The 12519-nt window shown below is 38.4% G+C and overlaps 1 protein-coding gene across 9 annotated transcripts in view; it reads left to right on the forward strand.

The window, feature by feature from the left end:
* Positions 1-2212: 2212 nt before the first annotated feature.
* Positions 2213-12519, forward strand: part of MEGF11 (multiple EGF like domains 11) — a 292920-nt gene continuing 282613 nt past the window's right edge. For 8 of the 9 annotated variants that reach the window (XM_026856302.1, XM_026856305.1, XM_026856308.1 and 5 more), the window contains exons 1-2: positions 2213-2258; positions 11364-11518. The gene's annotated coding sequence lies outside the window, so the exon portion shown is untranslated. Of the gene's footprint in view, positions 2259-11363; positions 11519-12341; positions 12432-12519 lie in introns of those variants that run through there. The other variant, XM_026856303.1, reaches the window with a different exon arrangement.

Here is a 12519-nt window from a genome sequence, read left to right on the forward strand (position 1 = left end):
TTGCTTGCTTTCCTGGGAGCAGGATATGTATTTAAGGTACTCTTTTCTCCACTGCTTTCATCCACAAGGTCTAATTCAAGTAAAAGTAAGATGTTCAGTAACTGTCCTCTAAGTCCCAAGCATTTGACACAACTGCCAAAGTGTTACTTGTTAACACATCACAAAATGGTATGACATCTCCTCTGACCACATTTGAATCATGGTTAGCAATGGGATGGGGTAGTAACTATGGCTAAGGTGCCAGATTCTGCAGCTTAATGCACACCAGTGTTGTCTTCGCCTCATCGCCTGCCCCTCCATGTGTTGGACTATGGCAGAGTGGAGGGCAGGAGGGACCTCAGGAAGTCTCTAGACCCTCCTCATGGAGCAGATTGACTAGGACCATGTCCGCTTGGGTTTTGAATATTTCCAAGGGTGGAGACTCCACAATCTCTCTTAGAAACCTCTTCATGCCTGACCACCATCACAATAAAACGGGTTTTTTCTTAGTTTTAAGCAGGATTTCCTGGTTTTCAGTTTCACTGCTTTTCATTCTGTCACTGTGCACCACTGAGAAGAGTCTGGGTCTGTCATCTTTATTCCCTCTGATGGATACACACACTGATATAATTCCCCTTGAGCTTTCTCTCCTCAAGACTAAACAGTCCTAGCTACTCTATTATACCTTAAGATACCTCCTAGAACTTTCTGGAGGGATGGACTTAAAATGAAATCGAGAAAAGATGTTTTCTGGGTTTTGTTCTCCTGGATGGCAATTGGAATTATTTTCATTACAGAGAGATATAAACGTAGAAAGAAAAATGATCTGAAGCCCTATGGTAAAGAACAATATAAATAGTTGCTTTTTTTTTTTTTTAATAAAGCAAGTTGCAATAGCCTTCACATGTGAGCCTATAGTAGTACTCTGCTTACTGTAATTTCTGAATGAAGAAGTGTTACAATATGGGCTGTAAGCTTTGTACTGTAGTTAAATAGTGCAACATTTATGTGTTGTAATTCCCTATTATGTTGGAGAGTTAAAGGTATGTGAGCAACTGCATGGTTTCTAGGGGTAGATAAGTGAAAAAGAATTTGCTGCATCATTCAGCCTGAGGTTTTGGAGATGCATTTACTCATGCAAGCAGAGATCAAAGGCTAGTGCTTTTCAGAAAGGTCATGCTTCTTAGCCAAATTTATAACTGCTTGAACTAAAGCAAAGAAGATCAAATTATTTGTCTGGGGTCACATGCCAACTGAGTGGCTCAGCCAGGATTTGAGCCGAAGATCCATTCTCTCGGTTTGTCACCCTTGACTGAAACAGTAGATTTCATTCTGGTTTATGAAGATATTAGGCAGGTAGCATAATGTTTATAAATTTCTGAAAGAGGTGAGTTGCCATTATAATGAGGAACTAGTCTAATGGGCTAATAAAAAAGTAAAAACAAACAAAAAAACAAGATACAAAAAATATTGTCAGGGGAAGAAATTAAACCTTGTATTCGTAGTTAAATAGTCTGGACCAGGATCCAGGATTTCTCTGGGGAACTCAGTGTGATGTGCACAATCAGTCAGTCTGTCACCTCTGGCTGTCCCCATGGTCTAGTCCACCGTGGACATTGTAAGATACATCACTTCCACACTTCAGGTAGATAGCTGAAGTTAAGGCAGTAGGCTGACCTAGCTTCTTCCTAGAGAACAAGGAAAGACTTGTGCTTAGAAGTGGGTGACAAGCACTCTTTCAGGGACAGCACTGCCCACTGTAGTGATCTTCCCCCTCAGAGTTCAGTCCAGACCTGACAATGTAAATACATTGCATGTCCTCCCTTTACGGGTCATAGAAAGTGGCTGCTGCTTTGCATGGTCCAGACAGAATCATCTGAGCTTGTGCTCTCCTGGTGTAAAGAGCCTGCTATAGGTTTCCTAAGATATTATAAATGTAGCACAGTAATAAGACAGCATTTCAACACATCGTCTTCAGAAAACGTTGTGTTTAGCTCTAGAAATGGAGCTATTTTACGTGGTAGCTGATACGATGTGGAACATTCTGGGGACATGAGGGACATGAGAATGTCCATCAAATGCCAAAATGCTCATCTAATCTAGTAAAAGACTGCCTGATTTTTTAATGTTTTTCATATTGATGCTTATTTTAGATATTTTTTGTGCTCTTTGTCTCGTCCTGATTCCACATTCCAGTATGTAGTGTGTGCTACTGAGGAAGCACAAAGCTCTGGTGTGAGGAGGTGTCCCACATGTTAGACTAGTGGGTGCAGTTGCAGGTAAGAGAAAGTTTTTCTGCTGATGCAAACTGAGAGCAAAAGAGTAGACCCAATTCTGTGGCAGAACAGCTCTCCGTTTAGTCAGGTGACATGAATACTCTTTCAGATATGACAGCCTATACCTTTAGAAGCATATAAGATGGAGGTACAATTTTGGATTATTTCAATCTAATATTTTTACTTAAAATTGAGTTCAGCATGTTATCTTCTAGCTTATCTCACCACCCCTCCTTTTTTTTTTTTTTTTTTTTTTTTTTTTTCTTCTGGTATGTCCTGTCCCTTCAGTTTCATTTTTGGAATTTAATATCTCCTGTTGATGATTTCTGTTCCTTATCTTCCCTTGATCCATTTCTGCTTCTCTGTTAGATTCTGTCCCCTTGAGTCTCCAACAATGTCTCCCCATATGTCAGATTAAAAAAAAAAAAAAAATTCAAGATGCTAGGCTGTGAAAAGAACTAGAGAATGTTTATGTGGTTGCAGCAGGCTGACCATTAAAATGACTTTATTTCTACAGCATTTCAGATGTTGGGCTTGACAGTTTCATTTCCGAAACTATTTATACTCACAAAAGTCCATAATAGCATTTCCATTATTTTCTTACATCGGGTTTTTTTGGCCTATATTTTATCAAGTTAACTTCTTCTATTCAGGCCTGATTTCAGACAATAGGAATACAAAGTGGAAAAATCCTATCTAAGAAGGACTGTAGCTTTTTATCTATTAAATCATCTTCCTGTGTCCAAACACATTTTTACCTCAGTCTACTTTTCAGTTTCTCCTGTTTATTTGATCCAGTGGTATGACATGCAGGGGAGATTTAGATGTAAGTTCCACCTGAAGAGTTTGTGTGCGTATAGCTGAGGAACCTTACTAAAGCTGCCTCCCTCGTTATTCACCAGAGTTCTCTTGCTGTTCCAGATAGTGCTTTCAGAACATCCCATATTAAAGCAAAGGCTAACTATAATGCTTGCTTCACACTGAAAACATAATCAGAGTAGTTATTTTACCAAACTAGTACCAGTGGACATCACAATAAGCTAGGTTGAAGAAGAATGATTGATTTTAATATCTTGCTTTTTTAAATATAATGTTGTTCAAGCATTTATATACGTGACATTCCAATTTTCTTCTTCATTAAAAGGAAAAAAACCCCAAACAAACCAACCAGAATTTGTGGTTTTGAAAAGGAAACTACAACTAGCATTAAATATTCTTGAACAACATCATTGTAATAAAATTCTGGCATGGTTTGCATAAAGAGATTGTGGAATTATCATTCATTGGAAATTTGTAAGAACAATTTAAATAAATATCTGTTAGGAGTAGTCTAGGTGTAACTTCCTCCTCGCCATAGTAATCAAACATGTGATTCCCAGGCTTTCTAGTCTAGCAAACCATTGTTAGTTCTGAGGACTTCTCTACAGACCACCAGACCCCGCTTAGTGTCAGTAGTCACTGTAAAGCACAATAAAGACAACACTTGCTATGATTTCATAAATTACAGTTTGGAAACCACTAGACATAATGTTGGATTTGGTTCCCTCCAGCTTTATACTTCTGTGGCTCTGTACTGTTGTCATAACTCTAGGGCAATGGTAGAATAAGTTTATGATGATATATGATAATAACAACTATCTGAGCTACAGCCCTTACTACAATCTCATTTGCTTGCCTCAGAGAGACTGCTTGCCCAGGAAGGTCAGCAGGTTGTTTGCTTCCTGTTGAGCTAATTGGCAGGGTGACAACCACTGCCTGCCAAGCAAATGCATTTGTTTAATCTCTGCTGGTTGTGGATAAAAACCGCCAATGGACAAAAGAGGCCTTTTTTTAAAGAGCTAATTTAGAGACGGGTGAAGATGGGTTCTCCCCTTAAACCCCAAAGTATCAGTATTAGCTGCTGTGGATGTGTACAAATAAAATACATCCAAGCTCAGTTCAGATCCCTTTCTTTACCTGACAGTGCAGCAGTGGGAGAGGGGAACTATCCATCACAGTATAACATGAAAAGTTTACCAGAACCAGGTATATTTGATGTCCATTATTATGTATGTAAAGCTGATTCCAGTTGTAAGTGCATGATTGAATGAAATACAGGAGAGGAGCTTCCTGAATTGATTTAAGATGACATGAAGTCAGTGGACAGTACCTTTCCACTTCTGTTTGAAGGACATAGGTGAGGCCTGAGGGAGTCAGCACAAAGATTCTTGTTAATGTTCATGGGCTTTTGATCAAGTCCTAAAGACAGAGTCAAGACTTAAGATGTTTTGACTTTGAAACAAAGGCTCTGGTGCAATTACATAATTTCTATTATTCTCATTTAAACTGATGTGTGTTATTCATCATGCTGATCAGAACATGCTTTGCATCACTGTACTATTTCTGGTTTGATGATTGTGATAAACTTAGTAACCTTTTTCAGCCTGTGAAGTTGTACACTTCCTTCAGATCCTTCATTTAGCTTGCAAAAGTGCTTTTTAAGTTTTAAAGGACAAAATTTATGTTTGTTTCACCAATTAGAGATTACTGGGGGCTAATGATGTTAAAAAAATATAGGAATACTTTTCATATTACTTCATCTTTGCCTCTTTCAGAGATTTCCATACTCTCCATTTGTATGTGATGTGCTTGTTGTTGCCATCTCCCTATAACAGAGGGCTATCTGTTTGGTATCCTTAGGATTTGCAGGTTTTAATTAGAATGGATTTATGTTGATTAGAGTTGATGGGATTGAAATGCCATGTAGTTATTAATTTCCTAGTTTTAATTTTGCTATTTAGTCATATGTTACCAAAAATATCTTAGAAATATATTTTTTTTCCTCGTAAAGTGGCAAAACAGAGAAATAAATGCATTGCAGCATGCTGTCATTTTGCAAATGAACTTCTGGCAGATCCTGACTTTTTAAATTCTATGAATGCCTATTGAGCTGGATGAAAATGAAAAGAAATATTTTCAGCCATGTTTTCTTATATTTTTTTTTAAAAACTGAGATAAAACTTGTGGGAATTTCTGTTAGGATTTGTTTGTTTTCTTTTTACAATTAAAATGTCAGTGAATATAATTTCTTGAAATTCCTAAATTTGAAAATATTCATTATAATTTTATCTGTGGCATATGCAGTGCAGACCTAGAGTCTGTGTAGAACTTAATATTAATCAGCATGTGAAATGCTATTTCCATTTGTGCAGGTAGGGAAGTGAGGCATAAAATAATCTGTGGTCCAGTCCAATAGTCATTGCAATCAATCTAAAGGTGTATCTTTAGATCTCACTGTAACAGGATAAGGTCTTTTGCAGAATGGACTGGCTTTGTAGGCTGCTCATCCCTGCAATGATGAATACAATCAGTAACAAAAAATCCCAAAGCAGAGAAAAATTCAAATAATCTTTCTTCCTGAAGTCCCATGCTGAGCCCATTGAAGATGAAGATGGTAGACCACGGCACTGAGATACACAGGTCCAAATGACAGAGTTGGACTAGGAATCAGGACTCCGAGGTTTTATTCCCTGCTTTGTTATTGCCACTGTAGGCAGTTGCTTTTCTTCTACTTTGCCCTTGCTTTTTTTTTTTTTTTTTCAGATTGTATATTGCTGTGTATATATGGGAATCAAATGAAGTCCTGTTTTTGATTACGAACTGTGGGTGCTACCTTTATGCAAATAAATTATGATGGCTAAAGATAAATATGGCCATAGAAAAGGGGTACAGTTAAGAGAATGTTTATATTCAGTATTCACATTCAACTAGTTCCTAAAACTTCAGGGTAAAAAATCATGCAGAAATCTATCAGAAAGATAAATTCACAGAGTCTTTCAGCTTATCTCTTCTTTCAGTAATAAAACCCATTCCTCACCAAATACAAGACCAGTGAACTAAAAATTTCTTTTGATAGAAACATAGCAGAGCAATGTATGTTCCACAGTGTGTCCAAATAATGCCAATTGCTGTAACAATACATTTCATATGGATTTAAGTTTTGTCCTTAATATTATGTGTATCTGGAGACAGCTGTTTGAAGAAAACCAGCTAAGCTTGATGATAAATTTGCCCCCGAATATTTAGAAGTACTTGTAAATAAGGTATAAATGAAGATATCATATGGACCTGTTTCAGAATGCCATGAATTTCTGTCTCATTCATCATTTAAACTTTATTATCTGGCTTGCTATCACTTGGAATTCTGGTCAGCTGTCTCCAGAGGGGAATTTCCTAAGGAAGAGCAGTCTCTTGGGTTTCTGTATGAAGGAGCAGAACTTTGGGGGACCTAACCACATGGTGTAGGCAGATGAAGTGAACCAGCATTCTTTTTTAGTTGCTGATTCTGTGACCCTTTTTTGATCTGTTCTTGCTCATGGCTGTTCCAGCCTTGGGGTTTCAGTGAAGAAGAAATTCTAGTGCTTAATACCGCTACATTTCTTCACATAAGACCTTTTGCAGTATTGCTGCTTTATGTCAGTGCCAGCAGGTTTCCAATTTGGTCCAACCTCAGTTTAAGGAAATGTAGAGTCTTTAAATAATGGCTCTCTGAACAAATGGACAAACTCAAGAGATTGGTAGTAGTCTATGCAGCTTTTAACTCAATTACAAATACAGCTGATAATGTTCAACCTGTAGATGCCTGTTCGGTGGTGTAAAGTTGGGAATTGGTTAAATCCCTCCCATCCCCTTGATTCTGCCTCAGCCAGTACCAAGAGGAATGCCCTGGAGACGTGCAGGAGCCTGACAGATAAATTGTTTTTTAACTCTCAAAACCAGAAGGTGAAGGTGTGATTGGAAGCAATTGGTTTCTTGCATCAGTTGCAGTATGTGTTTTCTTGATAGAAAAAAATGTAGTCTTTGAGGCTACCCACATAGGAGTTTTCACTACAAAGACAACAGTTGCTGTTGACCTATATGACATTGCTATTAATTATGCATTATATATGCTGCTTTTCATATTTCTTTTTCATTGTGAGGGGCCTCTTCACTTCTCAATTCATATGCATAACTCTCATTAACTTTAATAAGAATTTAGGTGTTGCAGAGTGATTGTCAGTCTATTTTGATACCATTCTCCAATACTTACCAGTATCATGTGCTTCAGATAAAGGCAGAATGTCATTCTTGTCTCCAGCATGTACTTGGGGATTCTGATATGTTTCATATAGAATTACAGGCTGAAACTGCTTTTCAGTGCTCCAGATTGCAAACCATTTATGCTATGAAGCTTGGAGACTGTAATATACCCAAGCTATTTTAACTGCTTAGGCTATTCTGATTCATCAAAGTAGTTGATCTTTTTATACAACAAAGCTGTCACAGCTATCCTGCAGCAGGGAATTCCACTCGTAAATTTTGTGAAAGACTGGTCTTTTATCCAGTTTCCTTTATAATAAAAGGAGAAATAGCTGTGTACAACTGACTTTGTTTTGCTATTTTTGTTAGGAGATCAGATTTCTCCCTAAAGTAATTTGCTACAGTTTAGTTGAATTAATGCTATTTCTTCCATTTGCAACACTGCATAATTATTTTCTTCAGCTTTACCCAATCTTTTTTTTTATTTTTAAATTTATATCATATTAAACAAAAAATAATTTTATGCCTCGGTCCAGTGCAGATGTCTTGATTAAGAAAAGTAGCAGTTATAATACTAAGAATGATGGTCATACACACATGATTAAGAGCAGAATTTGAGCTCATATAGGAGAAGATTTACACAAAATCCCTAGTCACTGGCCAGTGCTTAGGTCATTTTGAGTGCCCTTTAGATTGTGTATGGGGAACAGATTTAAAAGCTGTGTTAATGAAAAAAACAATTGACATGATTGAATCGGGCCCTATATGCTGATTGTCTATTTGCATTAAATGAACATTAGCTTCTGTATACTTTTGTTAGTGTCATGCAGGATTAATGTTTTCTGATTATTTTTTTTTTTCATTACCTGTTCATTAAGAGTACTAGGACAATTTCAGTGAACCTTTGGGAAAATAGGTTCATAATATGGAAAAAGGTAAATTAATGTTGTCTCTGGAGTGGCCCAAACTCTGAAGCATATCTAAGCTTTTTTGCTCTTTGGATTGAGGTATTGTACTTCTCCAAGCTCAGTAGTTTTGTCAACAATTCTGACATAAAATAAAGTGAAATGCAAGTCCTATGAATGCAGAAGCTGCCTTTCTAAATGAGAGTAGATTCTTGCAGTCATTATTTGGATAGATCAGGGAAGTCAAACAAAACATATGCAGAACTGGCTCTAGTTAAGACTGTATTTTCTACACTGCCTACAACTAATATGTTTGTATTTGATTTGGACGCTGTGTTGGTAGAAGGGAGTCATGCATAAATGAGGCCAACGCTATTATTCAGTATTATTAATGATGTTGTCTACTCCTAGTTTCTCAAAAACTAGAAAACTAATAAATTTTACATATTGGAAAAAAAAATCACAGATAAATCAAACAAATACATAAATTCTTTAAAGTATTTAATATGTGTTAAGAGGACAGAATGATGAATTCAATATTGAAAACCAATATCAAGTTTACAATTATGTACCATTTATCATCACTGATTGCACAGACAGCATATTATTGCAGGGAACAGAATGATGCATAAACTAAAGCCCTGATTGGTTTTATAAAAAACAAGTTAAAATTCATGTTATGTCTGAAAAGCTTTGTTTTTCTTTTTCAAGCATTATTTTCTATAATAATTTGTTTGTTCAGACACAAATTATGCATATTTAATTTCTTAAGCTTTAATATTAAATGTGTAATAATTTTAGAGTGTTGAAAACTGATGCTTTTACAAACAATAACATGATTAGTATGCTGTTATTTTCTGAGGCCCAATTTCCCCTTTAAGAAGTAAGAATGTATAGAAAATGAAAAAGTAGATAGGAACTATTTTTGAATTGGATGTGTAGAAGCAAGCAAATAAAACCAGTAAAAACGCTCTTGAAAGGTGATCTGACTCTGAAGGGAAAGGATGTACAAGTGTCCATTTATTAATCAGCAGATCTTCTCCCAGGGTAAAATTCTGCCTCCTCCAAAAGCCAGTGGCAAAGCTCCCAGTGACTTCAGTCTTTTCAGACTTCCATTGTCTGTACTGAAGGACATACCTGCTTACTTTTCTGAAAGAGCTGCACTTCTTTAAACTCCTGTCACCCCAGCTAAGCTCTGGGAGAGGGAAATGAATTCTTTGCCTCACACTATATCAGCAGAATTATTAAGCAGTTTTCTGTTGCAGAGTCACTCTTGTAATACACTGTTGCTTTTTTTTTTTTTTTCAAAATTTTTTTCTCATTTTCATGTTGGTTCAGGTTGCTTGGGGATAACCAAAGATATCATTTCACCAAACTGAGGCTGAGAACCCATAACGGAGAGTTATTTTGTCCTTCAGAATTTCAACAACTCATTCTGATTTATGAAAGAATCTAGCTAAGCTTGACGATTCAGCTTGAGTTTACAGAGTTATAACTCTAGGCTAGACTCATTGAGTCAACAATAATAAGAAAAAAGCCAAACCATCTTTTTACATCTTTATTTGTAAACTGTGCATTTTAAAAACAGAAGCACTGAGCTAGAATCAATGTGATCCAATCTAATGCTGTTTATACTGAAAGTCTTTTTAGAGGGGGGTTGCACTTAAATAGACAAGAATAATCAGTGAGTATTATAGTAGTCACCCTCAAATGTAAAACACATCCATAGACAGATTCATTGACATTTGCTAACGTCTACTACCCTTCAAGTAGACAACCATGTTGCAGAGCATACCAGAACTATACTTTCCAAATGAAATTACTGAGCTGGATGGGATTTTACATGAGAAAGAAGAGCATGGCTGAATGCTTTGTCTCAAACATCTGTAAACAGTCATACAAGAGTGTAATATCTTGGGGGTTTTTAATGTCCAGGGCAGTCATAGTTTGACAGGACACTTCTTTGGAGAGTTTTAAAGAGAACTCCAAGAGACAAAAAAAAAAGTTAAAAAAAAATGTAGCAACAAGCTAGCCTAATTTATTTTACGCAGACTGGTTTTTTCTCCATACATCTCAGACCTTTTAAAAAGAAAAATCAGGTAGGCTAAATAGTTCCCCAACTGGAAACTGGTGACAAAACTGAGTCCAACACACTGCCATCAGTATAGAGCAACTGGTGTTTTTAATATTCTTATACAAACAACCAAACCTAATTATCTTTATTTATTCAATAAATCTAGTTCAAATTTTATCTATTAAATTTTATTAAATATTGAAAATAATTTAATAAATAAACATGATTGCTAATTTATTATTGATATTCATTATTAGGATGTTTGTAAAAATAATTAAAAACAGGTTGGGAAAGATGGGGATGAATTCACCTCAGGCACGAGTAGTGGTTGCCTTAACCATAGCTAATGAAGAAAAATAGTCTTCTGGAGCTAGCAAGAGAGCAGAGAGCTGGGTTTGCAAAAAAAGAGGTGGGGAAGCCAGCCGTCACTCCTGCACGCATGTATTCTCCACTGCCCTGTTCTCCTGGTTTAGATGGCTGGTGCAATAAGTTGTGAAGGCTGCAAACCAGGACAACACTCAGAGGGAAAGTTTGGAACCTGGAGGCACAAAAGCAGGGGTGGGAGTGAATATTTTTGGGAGGCTGGGAGATTGCAGGGAGTCCCTTACAGAAATGGTGTACCAATTCTGGCCCAAACTATCCATTTTGAAACTCTGCCATCACCTGCGGTCATGTACTGGCATGTTACCAAGAAACACACAGTGCAGGACAAAGGATTTTGGCAGCCTCATATGTACATAAAATATTGTACAATGTGGGGATTCATCATGTGGCTACAATGACAAAAAAGTTCTATTGCTCATTTTGGTACATAATGAAAAAGGGTCTTATGTTTCTTACATACTGAAATGATGAAAAGGCAGGAACTCAGCCAACATTATTATTCTAATTAGAAAATAATAAGTATTAGTATATAACACAAATAGAGCATTTCATCTTGGAAAGACTATGCAAGTGTAAGATTGCTGCTTAAGAGCTAAGTTAGTGCAGCTGTTCAAATCACCTGTCATGAGCATTTTGGTCTAATGATTTTTATCATTATACATTTTTAACTTCTGCTACATCTTTCAGGAAGAAAATTACAATCATGGGGTGCAATTCGTTCCCTGTCTGATACCTCTCTGCGCATCCAGTGGCACTGAGCCACCCTAAAAAGCAGCAGTGGTGCAGTCGATCTGACAGTACAAGGGCAGATGCTCTGGACGGTAGAGGATGCTAGAGAAGAGGTAAATTTTCCATTTTCCATCGTGCTTTTCTCTATTAACATTCCCTCGGTCTTGCCTGGTATCAGCTCTAGACAGCTCCTCTCCATCCAGGGACCGCTTTAAGCAGCGCTCTGTGTGTTTCCCTGTCTGCATGCCCCTACAACTGCGTGCGTGCGTGTCGTTGCAAACCGAGACACCTTGAAATGGGTCCAGAAGTTTGCATGATCTCCCGCTAAGCAAACCCGTGGAGTTTGGTAGGTCTCTGCTCAGGAGATCCCCTTCTTTCAGCTGCAGGAGGCAGACAGCCTTGGTTTTCTCCCATCTCCTACCCTCAGCTGAGCCGCCAAGTGTTTCTGGCTCAGCTATAGAGTTTGCTTCCTCATTCCCACATGCACTGTTCGGGCGGCAACCTTGGGATGCCGGGGTGTCGGTCTGATTCTTTGTCCTTTTAGTCTATTGAAGGTATTTTAATTGGATCGAGTGGAGAAAAAAACAACCCAAAACACATACACAAACCCCAAGGCTTCAGGACTAGACGCCCCTTCCCCCCAACAACAAATGGTTAAATAAATAACGGCATGCCAAACCAACCATCACCAAACGAATAAGCCAAAAATCAGCCTCAGCACCGCAGGAAACGGGAAAGTTTCTGCGCTCTGAAGCTGGCCCCGTGGTACCGCGCGTAAAGGTAAGAATCCCGGGGGAGGGGAGCAGAGCGCGGCCCCAGCCCGGTGCCTGCGGGAGCCGGGGCCGCACCGGAGCGCCCAGCCCTGCATCCCGGAGCGCCAGCCCGAGAGATGCTGCTGCGACTTGGTTCTGCGCTGGGAAATGAACGGCTCCGAGCCCCCACCCCCGTCTCCTCCCTCCCTCCTCCTCCTCCTCTTCCTCCTCCTTCTTCCCCCTCCCCCGGGTCCTGCGGGGAGGCGGGTTTAAGGTGGGTCGTGTGGCCGCGGTAACTTTCCTAACAGAGCCAAAGAGGCGCCCGGAGTCCCCCGCAGCAGCAGCATCGCCTCCCCGTTCTG

The sequence above is a fragment of the Athene cunicularia genome (genome assembly GCF_003259725.1).
Source record: "Athene cunicularia isolate RWA chromosome 10 unlocalized genomic scaffold, athCun1 chr10_part1, whole genome shotgun sequence".
Taxonomy (NCBI): domain Eukaryota; kingdom Metazoa; phylum Chordata; class Aves; order Strigiformes; family Strigidae; genus Athene; species Athene cunicularia.